The 14,357-nt window shown below is 31.5% G+C and overlaps 14 non-coding genes across 14 annotated transcripts; 7 read left to right on the forward strand and 7 right to left on the reverse strand.

Moving 5' to 3' along the window:
- The first annotated feature begins 699 nt into the window (after window positions 1–699).
- Window positions 700–772, forward strand: LTS14_010934. Its single transcript has one exon. It is a non-coding gene; the product is annotated as a tRNA-Met (tRNA).
- A 136-nt stretch (window positions 773–908) lies between these two features.
- On the forward strand, window positions 909–980 carry LTS14_010935. Its single transcript has one exon. It is a non-coding gene; the product is annotated as a tRNA-Glu (tRNA).
- Window positions 981–1,149: 169 nt separating this feature from the next.
- On the forward strand, window positions 1,150–1,221 carry LTS14_010936. Its single transcript has one exon. It is a non-coding gene; the product is annotated as a tRNA-Ala (tRNA).
- A 30-nt stretch (window positions 1,222–1,251) lies between these two features.
- LTS14_010937 lies at window positions 1,252–1,325 on the forward strand. The gene has a single exon. It is a non-coding gene; the product is annotated as a tRNA-Phe (tRNA).
- A 268-nt stretch (window positions 1,326–1,593) lies between these two features.
- On the forward strand, window positions 1,594–1,666 carry LTS14_010938. The gene has a single exon. It is a non-coding gene; the product is annotated as a tRNA-His (tRNA).
- Window positions 1,667–1,691: 25 nt separating this feature from the next.
- Window positions 1,692–1,764, forward strand: LTS14_010939. Its single transcript has one exon. It is a non-coding gene; the product is annotated as a tRNA-Met (tRNA).
- A 23-nt stretch (window positions 1,765–1,787) lies between these two features.
- On the forward strand, window positions 1,788–1,860 carry LTS14_010940. The gene has a single exon. It is a non-coding gene; the product is annotated as a tRNA-Val (tRNA).
- A 10,636-nt stretch (window positions 1,861–12,496) lies between these two features.
- On the reverse strand, window positions 12,497–12,569 carry LTS14_010941. Its single transcript has one exon. It is a non-coding gene; the product is annotated as a tRNA-Val (tRNA).
- Window positions 12,570–12,592: 23 nt separating this feature from the next.
- LTS14_010942 lies at window positions 12,593–12,665 on the reverse strand. Its single transcript has one exon. It is a non-coding gene; the product is annotated as a tRNA-Met (tRNA).
- Window positions 12,666–12,690: 25 nt separating this feature from the next.
- Window positions 12,691–12,763, reverse strand: LTS14_010943. Its single transcript has one exon. It is a non-coding gene; the product is annotated as a tRNA-His (tRNA).
- Window positions 12,764–13,031: 268 nt separating this feature from the next.
- Window positions 13,032–13,105, reverse strand: LTS14_010944. Its single transcript has one exon. It is a non-coding gene; the product is annotated as a tRNA-Phe (tRNA).
- A 30-nt stretch (window positions 13,106–13,135) lies between these two features.
- On the reverse strand, window positions 13,136–13,207 carry LTS14_010945. Its single transcript has one exon. It is a non-coding gene; the product is annotated as a tRNA-Ala (tRNA).
- A 169-nt stretch (window positions 13,208–13,376) lies between these two features.
- On the reverse strand, window positions 13,377–13,448 carry LTS14_010946. The gene has a single exon. It is a non-coding gene; the product is annotated as a tRNA-Glu (tRNA).
- A 136-nt stretch (window positions 13,449–13,584) lies between these two features.
- Window positions 13,585–13,657, reverse strand: LTS14_010947. The gene has a single exon. It is a non-coding gene; the product is annotated as a tRNA-Met (tRNA).
- Window positions 13,658–14,357: the final 700 nt, after the last annotated feature.

The following is a 14,357-nucleotide window of genomic DNA, read 5'->3' on the forward strand; positions in this document are numbered from 1 at the left end:
TCTAGAGGGAATTAGAATCAAATAAGGATAGCCCCTTCGTACGAAAGGAGTTGGGTATGTTAACCTCTGGTTTACCTGTTGTTTATATGTGAGTATGTATATGATTTAATACCTAGAAAATAAGGGGGGAAAGCCTTTTTGATGGCTTCTAAGAGTACCCTATCGTGGATTAATTAAAACGACGCTCAGTTTTCATTTACTCTTGAAAACAAAAATATAGGCACGGCAGGAAAGCTATGTTGGCTAAAGATAAGCGCTGAATGCATATAGGCGCGAAGCTTACCTTAGGATATTCTTAAATACACGTAGCATAATACTACGAATTTCCATTATATATAGGAAATTGTATAGGCTTTGGCTTAAAGGATTTTAATTTCTTAATGTACAAGGTACTAATTTTGTTATAAACTAAATAACACACTTATCATACAATAAAATTATATACAGCCCGGTTAGCATAAAAGTAATGTAACCGTTTTGTAATCGGTAGAAACAAGTGCAATACTTGTACTGGGCTTTAAATAAAATATGCTTTTCTATATTACTATATCATTTAATAAGCTTATAAGAATAAATAAAAAGCATAATGCGGGTTGATGTAACAGTAACATAATAGGCTCATGACCTGTAATTAAAGGTGCAAATCCTTTGCCCGCACTAAAGAAAAAAAGATAAATAACATATATGATAAAAATTTTAAAGGCTATAGCTTAATTGGTAGAGCAAGCTGCTCATGATAGCTTAGATGAGTGTTCGAATCACTCTGGCCTTACTATTATAGCTATAAATCCGAGTGCTGGAATTGGTAGACAGGGCGAACTTAAGATTCGCTGATACATTATCGTAAACGTTCAAGTCGTTTCTTGGATATCTTAATATGAACGGAGTTCACACCAAAGTTTTATAAAGACCCACTAGTCAAGTGGTTAAGACATGGCACTTTCACTGCTATATCCTGGGTTCGATCCCCAGGTGGGTTAATGGATGCATACTAGTGTGATTATAAACTACAAAAGGAAGTCACGGTAAAAAGGGTGAGTGACTACCGATCTGCGCAAAGATATAATTGGTATTGCCTCGTGCACGGTGCTCAAAAGATATTTCTCCAATGGAAGGGTATAAACTTAAACCAAGAGGGCGTAAATAAAAGGGGATATAGTTTAATTGGTAAAACTGCGATTTTGCATATCGTTATTTTAGGATCGAGTCCTAATATCTCCATGTGAATATAATAGGAACATATTATTTAAAGCTCGAGAAGCTCAACCTGGTAGAGCGGAACTCTGAAGATGTTTAGGTTGTAAGTTCAAATCTTATCTCGAGCATTAACATGCACTGTTAATTAAATTGCATAGGAAAAGGTAATGATGGAATTGGCAGACATGAATAGCTTAGGACTATTTGATTTTAAATCTTATCCGTTCAAGTCGGATTTACCTTAAAAATTTAATTATATGCATTTTATCTTAAGCCTTTATCAAACATAAAAAAGGAAAATTCATTCAACTCTAAATATGTTGTGGACTAATCGGTAAGTCATAAATTTTTGGTATTTACTATTGAGTGTTCGAATCACTCCAACATAAAAAGAAGGTGAATATAGCTCAATAGGTAGAGCAACTGTATGTGGCACAGTAGGTTCTCTGTTCAAATCAGGGTATTCACCCTTAACCCATCATGCGATCTACATAGCCAGGATAGTTTAATTGGTTAAAACTTTAATTTCATGCATTAATAATGAGAATTCAAATTTCTCTCCCGGTTTTAAATATTATAGTTATCATACAAAGGAATTAGCTCAATTGGTGGAGCAACCGTTTTACACACGGAAGGTTAGGTGTTCAAATCACCTATTCCTTAATAAAAGATATTATTAATATCTGGGTCCTTATTCAAATCCCAGGCAAGTAAGAATTTTTTTTTTCCTTAGCCCTATTTCATAATTATTATCACACGTTTACACAAAGTTTTCCCATTTAATATTCGTTTCTAATTCTTTTATCATTTTGCACATAAAACTATAAACATTAGCCACAGACCAAATTTAATATATCATGATGAACCTTTTTACAAACTTATTTATCCATTGTGACGCACCTAGACCATGAGGTGTCTATTTTCAAGACAGTGCAAGCCCTCAAATGGAAGCACTTATAGAGCTACATGACAATATCATGTTTTATTTGGTTATAATTTTATTTGGTGTAGCTTGAATTATAGCTTCTGTGATTAGAAACTATGCAAACGACAAATCACCTATTAGCAATAAATATCTTAACCATGGAACACTTATAGAGTTAATTTGAACAATTACTCCTGCTCTTATCTTGATTTCAATCGCCTTTCCATCCTTTAAGTTACTTTATCTTATGGATGAAGTAACCGATCCTTCATTAACAGTGTTTGTAGAAGGACACCAGTGGTACTGAAGTTACCAATTCCCTGATTTTCTTAATGACGACGACGAAGAACTGGAATTTGACTCATACTTGGTACCTGAATCAGATTTACAGGATGGAGGATTAAGAATGTTGGAAGTTGACAACAGAGTTATCTTACCAGAATTAACTCATGTCAGATTTATCATTTCTTCTGGAGATGTGATACATTCTTATTCTTGTCCTGCCCTGGGTATAAAATGTGATGCTTATCCGGGAAGACTTAACCAAGTGTCTGTACTTGTGAACAGAGAAGGGACATTCTTTGGACAATGTTCAGAAATCTGTGGAATACTACACAGTTCTATGCCTATTGTTATAGAATCCATTTCACTTGAAAAGTTCTTATCTTGATTACACGAACAATAGATCGAAAAAAAAGAAAATATGTATAAACTATCTCCATTGTAAAGACATTTATATTGCCACAATGTAACGGCAAATTGAGATAACTAAAGAAAAGCACTATATGACAAACCTATTCATCTTGAATGAAACTTTTACCAATGGATTAGACTACAGTATGGTAAACTTTATTTCTTTTATGTCGATTCTATGTGGAATATTTGTAATTATAAGCAAAAACCCTATTGTATCTGTACTGTTTTTAATAGGATTATTTCTTAATATAGCAGGTTACTTAATGATGCTCGGTATGAACTTCATAGGTTTATCTTATTTATTGGTATATGTAGGAGCAGTTTCAATACTTTTTTTGTTTATACTAATGTTAATTAATATCAGAATATCTGAACTTACAAGTGATAGTAATAATAGTATACCCCTAGCTGTTATTATAGGTATTTTTTTTAATATGTCATTATATAAACTACTGCCTACGAATATATTCACACCCAGTGAACTATTTATACAGAGTAAACTTGAAAGTATGGGAATGACAACAGAAGGTAATATAAGTAACCATTTTTACTATAATACTGCATATACTTTGAACAAGTCAATTGATTTCCCTGTAAATAACGATTTGTTCTTTGTAACTTCCCATATATGAGACGGAGCCCTAGCAGAAACATCTCACATCACAAGTATTGGAAATATCATATACACTAGCTATCCTTTATGATTAATCCTTACATCTTTAATACTTTTATTAGCTATGGTGGGAGCCATAGTTATAACAATAAAACAATAAAAAAAATAAACCTAGCAACCAAATATATAGATATATATATTGTGACAGAATAAACAACTTACCCTTTTTACTATAAGTTCAAACAAAGAGGGATATTTATTAATTAATTAAGATTTTTTTTTTTATGTTACTTACACTTTTATTGTTGGTACCTTTAACAGGTATATTTTTTATATCAACTTCATACGCAAATAATTCTATCAACTTAAAACAAGTGAAAGTTATTGCCTTATCTACATCAATAGTTAATTTGTTTATATCCATGATAGTGTTTATATTGTTTAATTTTAGTAGCAATCAATTTCAGTTTGTCCAAGAATATCATAGTATAAGCAGTTTTGATTTTTATTTAGGAATAGATGGAATATCTATTTACTTTGTTCTCTTAACTACAATAATTATGCCAATATCACTCTTATCAAATTGAAACTCTATTTCAGAGAATGTAAGATCTTATGTGATAATTATACTTTTACTAGAAACACTTTTATTAGCAGTCTTTATGGTATTAGATATATTACTATTCTATATCTTTTTTGAAAGCATATTGCCACCTCTTTTCATACTAATAGGTATGTTTGGTTCAAGTAATAGAATAAGAGCAAGTTTTTATCTTTTCTTATATACACTACTAGGTTCTTTATTTTTATTATTATCTATCCTTACAATGTCTTCAATAATGGGAACAACTGATTTTGATGCTTTGTATAAAACCAATTTCAATTTTACTACACAATTATTTTTATTTGCAGGTATATTCATAGCATTTGCAGTTAAAACACCCACAATATTTTTAAACTCTTGACTTTTAAAAGCTCATGTTGAGTCACCGCTGGCAGGAAGCATAATCTTAGCAGGTATAGTTTTAAAATTAAGTCTGTATGGTATATTAAGACTAATATTACCTTTGGTTCCTAAAGCTTATTATTTCTTTACACCTCTAATATATGTTATAGGTGTAATTACTATAATATATGCCAGCTTTAGTACTTTAAGAACAATAGACATCAAAGAACTTATAGCATATAGCTCTGTATCACATGCTGCAGTTTACTTGCTAGGTGTATTTAGCAATACTATACAGGGAATTGAAGGTGGTATTGTTTTAGGATTAGCTCATGGTTTTGTTTCTTCTGGATTATTTATTTGCGCTGGGGGAGTCTTATATGACAGATCCTCTACAAGATTAATAAGTTTTTATAGAGGAATGGCTCAAGTTATGCCTTTGTTCTCAATATTATTTTTCATACTATGTTTAGGGAATGCTGGTACTCCTTTATCATTGAACTTTATAGGTGAATTTATGAGTCTTTATGGTGCTTTTGAAAATCACCCTTTATTAGGTGCATTTGCAAGTTCTTCTATTGTGTTTAGTGCAGCATATACTATATACATGTTTAACAGAATAGCTTTTGCAGGTTCATTTTCAAAATTCTTTAAATTTAACCTGCCCGACTTAAGTAAACGAGAATTTACGATATTATTTACACTGGTCTTATTTACAGTATTATTAGGTATATATCCTGCTCCTATACTAGACGGTTTACACTATTCAGTTTCCTCTTTAATTTACAATACACAGTAAAAACCAAGTAAAATAAAAAAAAATAATATTGCGATTCTAGGTCCTTAATACCACTATATAAAATATTAAAGATACATCTACTGTGTTTTTATATTGTTTTCTTTATTGTAATAAGCTTACTCTATGTAAGTAAATATCTTATTATCTAACCTAAACATTAACTAATTACAAATTAACATTTTTAATTCTTCCAAATAAACACTATTGTTTAGTGTAAACACTGACTAGTATCAATAAAGACTGTTGTTTTCTATTGGTTTTTAACCCCCTAGTATGTCACATGCCTTTTTATTTCTACAACTATGCAAGAGACACATCTTCTAGTAGTCAGCAATTTATTCAAGGTCACTACAATTTATGTTTGTGTGTAAGATTATTTATTGTTGACGATTATACCATCCTTAACTATTTTCCAGTCATACACGTTTTGCGGTCTAAGACTAGATGTTGCAGAATAGTGCTAGAACTGTTGCGTTGTATTAGTGACAGATCGAAGTATGGTCTGTTTCATCGAAACATAAATACGGTCATTGGCTTTTATCCTAAACTTGTTTTCTTTTTTACACTTGCACACCAATTAACCCCCGCACTTTTAGACGTCAGCGCAGACTTTATAAGACTAAGCATATTCCTCTAAATAGTGATAAACCTCGGTCAATAGATGGTAATCAACAATAGACGCTCAACAACAACAAAGTCTTCACACCTTCCTTTTCTGGACAACGATGACGATGTCTTTACACTTTTCTCCTCTTAGTGGCGACAATGTCGCCACAGTGTTTTACTTTTCTTCCACATATGGACACAAAGGATGCTCTTTTATAGGTTGTAAATTGAAGTATTAGGTTATTTGCCTAGTGGCTAGAGATTTACATTGTTTAGTTGCAGGAGAAAAAATTAGAGAGAAAATAAAATAGTCTTAAAAGCACAACAAAACTTATTTTTTTAGTCTTTTCTGGTTTTTTATTCGTTTTTAGGAAAGGGTTATAAAAAATTTTTACACTAAGACCCTCAGTAGTATACTGATAAAAATAAAAATAATCATACAACATCAACAAAATGTCAGTATAGTATACCGGCTTCTAAACCTAAATGATGGTTTTCAGTTAAATGATATGCAAAAAAACGTCATGAACCTACAGCTAAAAAGATTGTACCTATGATTACATGTAATCCATGGAAACCAGTTCCGAAATAAAAACATGATCCAAATGCACCATCTGATAATGTGAATGAAGAAACTGAATATTCTACTCCTTGAAACGCAGTAAATATTAGAGCTAATATAATGGTAAATGTTGCACCAAATAAACCACCATTTCTATTTCCCTGTATTAGAGAATGGTGAGAGTAAGTAATTGTAACTCCTGATGCAAGAAGTAATACCGTATTAAGTAGTGGTAACTCAAACGCATTTATTGCTTCAATACCCATAGGAGGTCATTGTGCACCTAATTCTACTGTAGGAGACAAGGCACTATGAAAATATGCTCAAAATATAGCTAAAAAAAACAAAGCTTCAGAAACTATAAATAAAGCCACTCCCATGTTTAAACCTCTTTGCACTGCTAAAGTATGATTACCTAAGTAAGTTCCTTCAGAGACTACATCTCTGAATCAAAAAAACATACTAGATATTAGCAGTACCAATGCAGAAGATAATCAATACCCTGCAGATGAAAAGCCGTGCATTGTTAAAACACCTGACGTAGTTAATGTTAGTAAACTGATGCAGGTGAATATAGGTCAAGGTGAAGGAGAAACTAAATGAAAAGGATGGCCTTGAAAGGCACTTCTGTTTAAATTAGACATTGCTTAATTTTTTTTTTACTCTTTAATGCGTGTAACTATGTGTACAATATTTTAAATCATGCAGCCTTTTTATCAATATACTTATTTTTTTTTCTTATTTAAGACTACTTATTATAATTTGATTGTCTGCTTTCCATTGTAAGTGCATACGTTAACGGTATATTTGGACTTATAATTATGTTGATATTTTTCTTAGTGTTAACATTAGGTTTTGTTTTTGAATTAGGAAAAAATGCACTTTCAATTGAAAGCAGACAATCAAATTATAATAAGTAGTCTTAAATAAGAAAAAAAAATAAGTATATTGATAAAAAGGCTGCATGATTTAAAATATTGTACACATAGTTACACGCATTAAAGAGTAAAAAAAAAATTAAGCAATGTCTAATTTAAACAGAAGTGCCTTTCAAGGCCATCCTTTTCATTTAGTTTCTCCTTCACCTTGACCTATATTCACCTGCATCAGTTTACTAACATTAACTACGTCAGGTGTTTTAACAATGCACGGCTTTTCATCTGCAGGGTATTGATTATCTTCTGCATTGGTACTGCTAATATCTAGTATGTTTTTTTGATTCAGAGATGTAGTCTCTGAAGGAACTTACTTAGGTAATCATACTTTAGCAGTGCAAAGAGGTTTAAACATGGGAGTGGCTTTATTTATAGTTTCTGAAGCTTTGTTTTTTTTAGCTATATTTTGAGCATATTTTCATAGTGCCTTGTCTCCTACAGTAGAATTAGGTGCACAATGACCTCCTATGGGTATTGAAGCAATAAATGCGTTTGAGTTACCACTACTTAATACGGTATTACTTCTTGCATCAGGAGTTACAATTACTTACTCTCACCATTCTCTAATACAGGGAAATAGAAATGGTGGTTTATTTGGTGCAACATTTACCATTATATTAGCTCTAATATTTACTGCGTTTCAAGGAGTAGAATATTCAGTTTCTTCATTCACATTATCAGATGGTGCATTTGGATCATGTTTTTATTTCGGAACTGGTTTCCATGGATTACATGTAATCATAGGTACAATCTTTTTAGCTGTAGGTTCATGACGTTTTTTTGCATATCATTTAACTGAAAACCATCATTTAGGTTTAGAAGCCGGTATACTATACTGACATTTTGTTGATGTTGTATGATTATTTTTATTTTTATCAGTATACTACTGAGGGTCTTAGTGTAAAAATTTTTTATAACCCTTTCCTAAAAACGAATAAAAAACCAGAAAAGACTAAAAAAATAAGTTTTGTTGTGCTTTTAAGACTATTTTATTTTCTCTCTAATTTTTTCTCCTGCAACTAAACAATGTAAATCTCTAGCCACTAGGCAAATAACCTAATACTTCAATTTACAACCTATAAAAGAGCATCCTTTGTGTCCATATGTGGAAGAAAAGTAAAACACTGTGGCGACATTGTCGCCACTAAGAGGAGAAAAGTGTAAAGACATCGTCATCGTTGTCCAGAAAAGGAAGGTGTGAAGACTTTGTTGTTGTTGAGCGTCTATTGTTGATTACCATCTATTGACCGAGGTTTATCACTATTTAGAGGAATATGCTTAGTCTTATAAAGTCTGCGCTGACGTCTAAAAGTGCGGGGGTTAATTGGTGTGCAAGTGTAAAAAAGAAAACAAGTTTAGGATAAAAGCCAATGACCGTATTTATGTTTCGATGAAACAGACCATACTTCGATCTGTCACTAATACAACGCAACAGTTCTAGCACTATTCTGCAACATCTAGTCTTAGACCGCAAAACGTGTATGACTGGAAAATAGTTAAGGATGGTATAATCGTCAACAATAAATAATCTTACACACAAACATAAATTGTAGTGACCTTGAATAAATTGCTGACTACTAGAAGATGTGTCTCTTGCATAGTTGTAGAAATAAAAAGGCATGTGACATACTAGGGGGTTAAAAACCAATAGAAAACAACAGTCTTTATTGATACTAGTCAGTGTTTACACTAAACAATAGTGTTTATTTGGAAGAATTAAAAATGTTAATTTGTAATTAGTTAATGTTTAGGTTAGATAATAAGATATTTACTTACATAGAGTAAGCTTATTACAATAAAGAAAACAATATAAAAACACAGTAGATGTATCTTTAATATTTTATATAGTGGTATTAAGGACCTAGAATCGCAATATTATTTTTTTTTATTTTACTTGGTTTTTACTGTGTATTGTAAATTAAAGAGGAAACTGAATAGTGTAAACCGTCTAGTATAGGAGCAGGATATATACCTAATAATACTGTAAATAAGACCAGTGTAAATAATATCGTAAATTCTCGTTTACTTAAGTCGGGCAGGTTAAATTTAAAGAATTTTGAAAATGAACCTGCAAAAGCTATTCTGTTAAACATGTATATAGTATATGCTGCACTAAACACAATAGAAGAACTTGCAAATGCACCTAATAAAGGGTGATTTTCAAAAGCACCATAAAGACTCATAAATTCACCTATAAAGTTCAATGATAAAGGAGTACCAGCATTCCCTAAACATAGTATGAAAAATAATATTGAGAACAAAGGCATAACTTGAGCCATTCCTCTATAAAAACTTATTAATCTTGTAGAGGATCTGTCATATAAGACTCCCCCAGCGCAAATAAATAATCCAGAAGAAACAAAACCATGAGCTAATCCTAAAACAATACCACCTTCAATTCCCTGTATAGTATTGCTAAATACACCTAGCAAGTAAACTGCAGCATGTGATACAGAGCTATATGCTATAAGTTCTTTGATGTCTATTGTTCTTAAAGTACTAAAGCTGGCATATATTATAGTAATTACACCTATAACATATATTAGAGGTGTAAAGAAATAATAAGCTTTAGGAACCAAAGGTAATATTAGTCTTAATATACCATACAGACTTAATTTTAAAACTATACCTGCTAAGATTATGCTTCCTGCCAGCGGTGACTCAACATGAGCTTTTAAAAGTCAAGAGTTTAAAAATATTGTGGGTGTTTTAACTGCAAATGCTATGAATATACCTGCAAATAAAAATAATTGTGTAGTAAAATTGAAATTGGTTTTATACAAAGCATCAAAATCAGTTGTTCCCATTATTGAAGACATTGTAAGGATAGATAATAATAAAAATAAAGAACCTAGTAGTGTATATAAGAAAAGATAAAAACTTGCTCTTATTCTATTACTTGAACCAAACATACCTATTAGTATGAAAAGAGGTGGCAATATGCTTTCAAAAAAGATATAGAATAGTAATATATCTAATACCATAAAGACTGCTAATAAAAGTGTTTCTAGTAAAAGTATAATTATCACATAAGATCTTACATTCTCTGAAATAGAGTTTCAATTTGATAAGAGTGATATTGGCATAATTATTGTAGTTAAGAGAACAAAGTAAATAGATATTCCATCTATTCCTAAATAAAAATCAAAACTGCTTATACTATGATATTCTTGGACAAACTGAAATTGATTGCTACTAAAATTAAACAATATAAACACTATCATGGATATAAACAAATTAACTATTGATGTAGATAAGGCAATAACTTTCACTTGTTTTAAGTTGATAGAATTATTTGCGTATGAAGTTGATATAAAAAATATACCTGTTAAAGGTACCAACAATAAAAGTGTAAGTAACATAAAAAAAAAAATCTTAATTAATTAATAAATATCCCTCTTTGTTTGAACTTATAGTAAAAAGGGTAAGTTGTTTATTCTGTCACAATATATATATCTATATATTTGGTTGCTAGGTTTATTTTTTTTATTGTTTTATTGTTATAACTATGGCTCCCACCATAGCTAATAAAAGTATTAAAGATGTAAGGATTAATCATAAAGGATAGCTAGTGTATATGATATTTCCAATACTTGTGATGTGAGATGTTTCTGCTAGGGCTCCGTCTCATATATGGGAAGTTACAAAGAACAAATCGTTATTTACAGGGAAATCAATTGACTTGTTCAAAGTATATGCAGTATTATAGTAAAAATGGTTACTTATATTACCTTCTGTTGTCATTCCCATACTTTCAAGTTTACTCTGTATAAATAGTTCACTGGGTGTGAATATATTCGTAGGCAGTAGTTTATATAATGACATATTAAAAAAAATACCTATAATAACAGCTAGGGGTATACTATTATTACTATCACTTGTAAGTTCAGATATTCTGATATTAATTAACATTAGTATAAACAAAAAAAGTATTGAAACTGCTCCTACATATACCAATAAATAAGATAAACCTATGAAGTTCATACCGAGCATCATTAAGTAACCTGCTATATTAAGAAATAATCCTATTAAAAACAGTACAGATACAATAGGGTTTTTGCTTATAATTACAAATATTCCACATAGAATCGACATAAAAGAAATAAAGTTTACCATACTGTAGTCTAATCCATTGGTAAAAGTTTCATTCAAGATGAATAGGTTTGTCATATAGTGCTTTTCTTTAGTTATCTCAATTTGCCGTTACATTGTGGCAATATAAATGTCTTTACAATGGAGATAGTTTATACATATTTTCTTTTTTTTCGATCTATTGTTCGTGTAATCAAGATAAGAACTTTTCAAGTGAAATGGATTCTATAACAATAGGCATAGAACTGTGTAGTATTCCACAGATTTCTGAACATTGTCCAAAGAATGTCCCTTCTCTGTTCACAAGTACAGACACTTGGTTAAGTCTTCCCGGATAAGCATCACATTTTATACCCAGGGCAGGACAAGAATAAGAATGTATCACATCTCCAGAAGAAATGATAAATCTGACATGAGTTAATTCTGGTAAGATAACTCTGTTGTCAACTTCCAACATTCTTAATCCTCCATCCTGTAAATCTGATTCAGGTACCAAGTATGAGTCAAATTCCAGTTCTTCGTCGTCGTCATTAAGAAAATCAGGGAATTGGTAACTTCAGTACCACTGGTGTCCTTCTACAAACACTGTTAATGAAGGATCGGTTACTTCATCCATAAGATAAAGTAACTTAAAGGATGGAAAGGCGATTGAAATCAAGATAAGAGCAGGAGTAATTGTTCAAATTAACTCTATAAGTGTTCCATGGTTAAGATATTTATTGCTAATAGGTGATTTGTCGTTTGCATAGTTTCTAATCACAGAAGCTATAATTCAAGCTACACCAAATAAAATTATAACCAAATAAAACATGATATTGTCATGTAGCTCTATAAGTGCTTCCATTTGAGGGCTTGCACTGTCTTGAAAATAGACACCTCATGGTCTAGGTGCGTCACAATGGATAAATAAGTTTGTAAAAAGGTTCATCATGATATATTAAATTTGGTCTGTGGCTAATGTTTATAGTTTTATGTGCAAAATGATAAAAGAATTAGAAACGAATATTAAATGGGAAAACTTTGTGTAAACGTGTGATAATAATTATGAAATAGGGCTAAGGAAAAAAAAAATTCTTACTTGCCTGGGATTTGAATAAGGACCCAGATATTAATAATATCTTTTATTAAGGAATAGGTGATTTGAACACCTAACCTTCCGTGTGTAAAACGGTTGCTCCACCAATTGAGCTAATTCCTTTGTATGATAACTATAATATTTAAAACCGGGAGAGAAATTTGAATTCTCATTATTAATGCATGAAATTAAAGTTTTAACCAATTAAACTATCCTGGCTATGTAGATCGCATGATGGGTTAAGGGTGAATACCCTGATTTGAACAGAGAACCTACTGTGCCACATACAGTTGCTCTACCTATTGAGCTATATTCACCTTCTTTTTATGTTGGAGTGATTCGAACACTCAATAGTAAATACCAAAAATTTATGACTTACCGATTAGTCCACAACATATTTAGAGTTGAATGAATTTTCCTTTTTTATGTTTGATAAAGGCTTAAGATAAAATGCATATAATTAAATTTTTAAGGTAAATCCGACTTGAACGGATAAGATTTAAAATCAAATAGTCCTAAGCTATTCATGTCTGCCAATTCCATCATTACCTTTTCCTATGCAATTTAATTAACAGTGCATGTTAATGCTCGAGATAAGATTTGAACTTACAACCTAAACATCTTCAGAGTTCCGCTCTACCAGGTTGAGCTTCTCGAGCTTTAAATAATATGTTCCTATTATATTCACATGGAGATATTAGGACTCGATCCTAAAATAACGATATGCAAAATCGCAGTTTTACCAATTAAACTATATCCCCTTTTATTTACGCCCTCTTGGTTTAAGTTTATACCCTTCCATTGGAGAAATATCTTTTGAGCACCGTGCACGAGGCAATACCAATTATATCTTTGCGCAGATCGGTAGTCACTCACCCTTTTTACCGTGACTTCCTTTTGTAGTTTATAATCACACTAGTATGCATCCATTAACCCACCTGGGGATCGAACCCAGGATATAGCAGTGAAAGTGCCATGTCTTAACCACTTGACTAGTGGGTCTTTATAAAACTTTGGTGTGAACTCCGTTCATATTAAGATATCCAAGAAACGACTTGAACGTTTACGATAATGTATCAGCGAATCTTAAGTTCGCCCTGTCTACCAATTCCAGCACTCGGATTTATAGCTATAATAGTAAGGCCAGAGTGATTCGAACACTCATCTAAGCTATCATGAGCAGCTTGCTCTACCAATTAAGCTATAGCCTTTAAAATTTTTATCATATATGTTATTTATCTTTTTTTCTTTAGTGCGGGCAAAGGATTTGCACCTTTAATTACAGGTCATGAGCCTATTATGTTACTGTTACATCAACCCGCATTATGCTTTTTATTTATTCTTATAAGCTTATTAAATGATATAGTAATATAGAAAAGCATATTTTATTTAAAGCCCAGTACAAGTATTGCACTTGTTTCTACCGATTACAAAACGGTTACATTACTTTTATGCTAACCGGGCTGTATATAATTTTATTGTATGATAAGTGTGTTATTTAGTTTATAACAAAATTAGTACCTTGTACATTAAGAAATTAAAATCCTTTAAGCCAAAGCCTATACAATTTCCTATATATAATGGAAATTCGTAGTATTATGCTACGTGTATTTAAGAATATCCTAAGGTAAGCTTCGCGCCTATATGCATTCAGCGCTTATCTTTAGCCAACATAGCTTTCCTGCCGTGCCTATATTTTTGTTTTCAAGAGTAAATGAAAACTGAGCGTCGTTTTAATTAATCCACGATAGGGTACTCTTAGAAGCCATCAAAAAGGCTTTCCCCCCTTATTTTCTAGGTATTAAATCATATACATACTCACATATAAACAACAGGTAAACCAGAGGTTAACATACCCAACTCCTTTCGTACGAAGGGGCTATCCTTATTTGATTCTAATTCCCTCTAGAA

Source organism: Recurvomyces mirabilis, assembly GCF_035927965.1.
Source record: "Recurvomyces mirabilis strain CCFEE 5264 chromosome Unknown scaffold_64, whole genome shotgun sequence".
In the NCBI taxonomy this organism is placed as follows: Eukaryota; Fungi; Ascomycota; class Dothideomycetes; order Mycosphaerellales; family Teratosphaeriaceae; genus Recurvomyces; species Recurvomyces mirabilis.